At 40.8% G+C, this 6,091-nt stretch overlaps 1 long non-coding RNA gene across 1 annotated transcript; it reads left to right on the top strand.

Annotated features, from left to right (window-relative positions):
* The first annotated feature begins 560 nt into the window (after positions 1–560).
* LOC118496341 lies at positions 561–1,233 on the top strand. Its single transcript, XR_004898902.1, has 2 exons — positions 561–618; positions 743–1,233. It is a non-coding gene; the product is annotated as an uncharacterized LOC118496341 (long non-coding RNA).
* Positions 1,234–6,091: the final 4,858 nt, after the last annotated feature.

Genomic DNA, 6,091 nt, shown 5'->3' with positions numbered 1-6,091 from the left:
TAAGATGGTACAGACCAAATTTGAAGTTGATCGGATGAAATCTCTAGGAGGAGTTCGTTAAAGTACGACATGTGGAAATGGCCAAAATCACACTAATTTCGAACATTGAAATCAAAATGGCAGACTTCCTGTTGGGTTTAGGGTATGGCATATAATATAAAACAAGTGGAGCAGTGTGATTGATGACCTTAGTTTATTTTGTGTAATTGTTATTGATTGATTTTTGCCTTAAAACTCCTGTTTGCTGTGATTTTCCTATATTGTTTGCTGTGGTTTTCCTTATTGTTTGCTGTGATTTTCCTTATTGTTTGCTGTGGATTTAATTTATTATATTTTGCTGTGGACAATTTATCTTCTCCCTCTTTCACAAACTGCAAAAACAAACACTAATTGACACACCTGTAGAACCCCGTTCACATCAGCGATCTGATTTGCCAGCTGATCAGACCACTCCCAATAAAAGGAGGCTAGATCTCTTACCAAAGTGAGACAATGCTCTGGACGGATGGATGGGGCGTGTGCTGCAGCGGACTGGCTTGCTGATCTTCTTTTCTCGTGGTGGTGTTGCTGCTGACTGGATCTCCTGTGCCCTGGTGGAGCCGAATCCCAGACTCTGCAGTGTCAACGCTCACAAAACTCCGACTAAAGGGAAGTGGTCCTTTTCTCCCACACTGATGCGTGTGTGTGTTTTTAGCATTTGAGCTAAAGGAGCCGTTTTTAGTTGTTGTTCATTTCTGTGAAGGTGCCAGATCCAGGGGCCGACGGCAGAGCAGCAGACACGGCAGTATTGTTGATGAGCCCACTTGAAGTATAGGAAAGGAAAGTTATCACTCTGTCCATTGATTTTACAATTTCTCCACTGACAGAAGCAGAGCGGCACCACGGCACCACGGAATTCCTGGTCCTGGATTTCTGGATTGGAATAGGCTACTCGAAGCCCCTCTGAAGCAGACATTCTGTGCCGGCGACAGGGGAAACATGGAGCTGACTCCAGGCTGGACTAGACTTGCGTATTGTTTCACCCTGGGACAGAACATTGGACAATCCATGTGTTTTATTGTCTCCCTGGGTTTTTGAGGAGGAGATTGTCATTTTAATATTGTCATTTTAAACTTAACTTTTAAAAGAATAAAATACTATTTTTATACACTTCTTGTGCCTTTCTCGCTGTGTTGGTGTGGCCGGCAATCTAAATCTAGATTTATTTAAAATTAACAGACTTCCAATCTGTTACAGCTCCAATGACGTTTTTTGTAAATTTTCACCAGACGTGATGCGACCGCCAAATTTGGTGAGTTTTTGAATGTTAAGCCCCTCAAAAAGGCAATTAATTTGCAGGAAATAATAATTCCTTCAATTCCAATAGGGCCTTCGCTGCTGTCGGCGCTCGGGCAACAAAGCTGCAAGCAGCGATGGACGGACCCTCGTGCCTCTGCGCGTGTCGGGGTTACTGGCGGATGCTGCTCCTTGTGACCGTGCATTTGCGCGGCACTCAGACACCGCAAATCGTCACCAATGAAAAGGGAACTCCCTGCCGAGTTCAACGATGCCTAACACAAGACTCTACCTGAGATGCGTCAGCATTTATGAAAGGGGCATGGCTTAAACATAGGGGGCGGGCCAAACCATCACCAATGAAGAAGGAATTCTCTGCTGAGTTCAATGACACTTCACACAAGACTCTACCTTAAATGGTTCAAATGGTATGAAAGGGGGTGTGATCTGAGTAAGTGGGCGTGGTTAAAGTATAGGGTGCTGCTCAGTATCACATGTCAACCACACATAAGTTTCATGTAAATCGGATGTTTGTCATATAAGGTGCATTTCCTGTTGCCAGCGGGGGGCGCTATGACCAAAAGTAAATATTGGCCTGTAGATGTCCTCAGACCTGGACCCTTGTCAATCGTGAGAAATTTCGGGAAGATACGACAACGTACACTCTATAACAATTTCTTTGTTCATTGAAAAGTTTTTCTTTTAATAACTTTTCATCGTTAAGGTGTTGAGATGGTACCGACCACATCTGAAGTCCATGGGATGAAATCTCTAGGAGGAGTTTGTTAAAGTATAGCACCTTAACTTTTTGGCCTACTTGCTGTTGCCACTAGGGGGCGCTATGACTTTGAGTCAATTTTGTCCGGTAAATGTCCTTAGAGTTAGTCTTATGAATCATGAAAAGTTTCGAGCCAATTGGACAATGTACACTCGAGTTACACCCACTTCCTGTTTCGATGGCGAAACGCACAAAATGGCCGCCCCGCCACGGCCATGCCATATGACGAAAAGTTTTTCTTTTAATAACTTTTCATCTTTAATGTCTTAAGATGGTACAGACCAAATTTGAAGTTGATCGGATGAAATCTCTAGGAGGAGTTCGTTAAAGTACGATAAGTGAAAATGGCCAAAATCGCACTAATTTTGAACTTTCAATTCAAAATGGCGGACTTCCTGTTGGGTTTTCGTGTGCCTATTCCCGAGTCCCTTCAAATACGTAAATTTTCACCAGACTTGATGCGACCGCCAATTTTGGTGAGTTTTTGAATATGTTGAGCTCCTCAAAAAGGCACTTTCAGTGAAAGTGCCTTTTTCACTTTCGCACTGAAAGTGCGAAGGAACCGATTGTTTTTGGTCAGATTATTTTTCCGATTCCTTCGTCGCATTTTTGAGGGGGTTAGAATGGGCTCCATAGCGCCCCCTAATGCGTGGAAGGCCTTAACTTGGACATAGTTGCTCCGATCTTCACCAGATTTAATACCCATATTGCTCTAATCATTGCGGACATATTTCCCATTTACCTTCATTAGCTCTTCCCAACCGGAAGGCCACCACTGTCTATTTCCACTATCCAAAATAATAGTTATGTATTGTCCAGACTCTCCATATTTTTTAGAGGAACATTTTATTGCTCAATGGTTGCTATAGGCTTTATGCCGAGCGTCACGTGACCAAACCGGAAAACAGTTCTCCTGACTTCTGGTTTGCTTCCGCTTGTCGGAAAAGCCGGTAGCAGGGTAGGAACTGCCTAGCTAACCTAGCTAGCCCTTTTTACTGTTGGCGTTTTATTTGATTTTAACATCTGAATGTTAGTGAGAAGAAGAAAATGTCAAAGCCAGTAAAGTACCAGAAGCGGGATAATCCCAACAGTGATTTCTGCTGCGTACCTCAATGCGCGGTGTCTGGGAAGTTCAACTCCACTGTGAGTTTCCACCACTTCCCAAAGGAAGAAACCGTAAGAACCGTTCGCCTGGAACGACTACCAGACCAAGTGTCTGGGAGAGAACACAACGACCAGAGGATGAATCAACTGAAGAGGAAGAGATGGATGTTGAACTGTTGCTTCGGTGCCATGATTACGATGCAAAACCATAACCATCAGCTTTGGATATAGCATGTGAGAAAATAGAGGCCCAGCAGCAGGTGATAGAGGCTGGCAGAAGTTACACTGAAGCAGTCGTTTGGCTTGGAGAGGTTTTTTTGCATCGGATGACGACATCAGATTCTATACGAGGTACATATTATGTCATATAATACTTAGCTTGCATATCTCTGTGGTTATGACTTTCTTGCAGAACTAGATTGTGTTCATATCCATTTGTTTATGAATGTATATGTACACACACAGTAGTGGGCATAGTATTCAGATCCTTTAATTCAGTAAAAGCACTAATACCACACTGTGAAAATATTCCACTACCTGAATTCAAAACCTTACTTATGTAAAAGTATGTAAGTATTATTAGAAAAATGTACTTAAAGTATGAAAAGTGAAAGTACTCATAGTGCAGTAAAATGATCCCTGTCAGTGTTTTACTATTACATAGGATGTTTATGGATTAATATTACTGCTGCATTGTGTATGTTGTATTTTACTGCTGTAGATGTTTAAGGTTGAGCTCATTTTAACTTCTTTATATACTGTTGGCTAGTTTAATCTATAAGATCATCATAGCCTGTTTGTAGCATCTCTGTCCTGTGAAAACCACATATCTCTAAAAAGTCAACAAGCTCAGAAAAACAGCCTGTTTTCAGCTTTGTGATGATGCATACATCAATAATGGGTTATGCTTTGATTTAAAGGTAATAATAATTTTCTTTCACTCTTTTAGATTTGCCAGCTACCGCCATCTACAGGCATTTTGGAATCTGTATTGAACCTGCAACGAGGAGAATCGTGCGTGTTGGTACACAGTCATCCACTTCCAGCACAACAGCAGCTCCTGACAATGCCACTGATCCGCCTCGTCGAACGGTAGGCATAGTTCATACTTAATCATTTTGTTTTTAAAAGTAGCTTGCTGATAAATCTGCATCCGTAAGAACACTACTATCTAATTCAATATAATTAAAACCACATACAAGTGGTCTCAGACTTTTGGACCCCACTTTACAAACATTTATGATGACCATGCAATGATTACCTTCATCATGATATATTATATTTTACCACTAAGACTTGTTCCCCTTGCTCCCCACCCCCCACCAGAGCCGATGCCTTTTGATGATTGATGAACTGTTCCTGTTCTTGGTGTACCTGTCGCTGGGTCTGAAGGAGAAAGATCTGGGTGATCGTTTCAGCATTCATCAGTCCACCGTCAGCAGGATAATCAAAATCTGGGTAAATTTTTTTGTACACCTTATTTGGTGCTGTTGGGATATGGATGTCTGCTGAGACAATTAGAGCCACGATGCCGAGTGTATTCGGCAAATACTCTGACACCCAAGTCCTTATTGACTGTACAGAGATGAGATGTCAGATGCCTTCATCTTTACTATTACAGAGTGAGATGTTTTCACAGTATAAATCCCACACTACCCTGAAAGGAATGATTGGTGTGTCACCACACGGTGCTGTTACTTTTATTTCCTCACTGTATTCCGGCTCTATCAGTGACAAAGAATTGTTCAGGCAATCTGGCATTGTCCCTCTTTTGGATAAAGATATGGCTGTAATGGTGGACAAGGGATTCAGAATTGACGACCTAGTGCCTTGCAAAGTTTACAGACCACCTTTTCTGAGTAAAAAGTCACAGCTGTCTCATGGCGAAGTGCTGGTCACTCAGGACATTGCACGGTTAAGGATACATGTGGAGAGGACAATTAGGCGCATCAAAAAGAACAAACTGTTTGAAACTATTGTCCCTCTGACCATTCGTGGCAGTATCAACCAGCTTTATGCAGTAGCCTGCCTCCTAACAAACTCTCAAAACAAGCCACTGGTCAAGGCTTGGGCCAAGTAACTGTGTTAACCTCACTAAGCCAGTCTCTCTGGATACTTGTATACTGAATGGTCAATATTCTTGTCTCCGATCTGCTCGCTAAACTGCTAATGGACCTCCCTCAACTCTGTTCCATTTGTCTCTCTTTATGATAAACAATAACACTATATAACAATTTCAACAAGAACTGGATTCTCTGATGTAGATTTGACATATGTATTCCATGATACATGTTTATGTAGCAATACAAGTTATATGTTTTACTTTGAGTGGTTTAATTTGTCAAAGTGCCAACTGTTCATTAATTGTCCCTCTCTCTATCTCTTGTAGTAAAATGTATGAAATCAAACCATGCATACAGTAAAATATTGTATATGAAATCTGAAAACATCTTTTATACAGTCACCATGAGACAAATTGTATATGGAATGATTTAATTATTTTTGTCACTTACAAATAAATCTGAAAAAAAAAATCTTTTTTTTCTCCTTTCTATGTGTTTATTATTAAAATACACAGCACCTATTTATATAACAATTATGGTGTAACTTTTTGATGCAAATATTGCTTATTTGGCGATAGAGTTTGGCTGACCTAAAGAACATCCTTCCAACAGTGATGCATGAAACATTTAAATTGCCTGTAAGAGCCCCATGAAAAAGGCTATGGTCTCATTTCTAGATGTGAATGACAAACGTAAACTGTGAAAAAAGTCACCTTGCTTGAAAAATCTGAACCATATTTTACTGTCAAGTCATAGACAACATTAAGTAAATGGCACCTGTGTGTGGTGTAATTACTTTAAACACTTAGGTATATGCTGTGGCTAATGTGTAGTTCTGTATGGCCACCCTGTATGTAAAATTAAATTTAAA

The sequence above is a fragment of the Sander lucioperca genome, chromosome 11 (assembly GCF_008315115.2).
Source record: "Sander lucioperca isolate FBNREF2018 chromosome 11, SLUC_FBN_1.2, whole genome shotgun sequence".
NCBI classification, from domain to species: Eukaryota; Metazoa; Chordata; class Actinopteri; order Perciformes; family Percidae; genus Sander; species Sander lucioperca.
The sequence above is the reverse complement of the archived record's forward strand: the minus strand, read 5'-3'. Positions and strand labels throughout refer to the sequence as shown.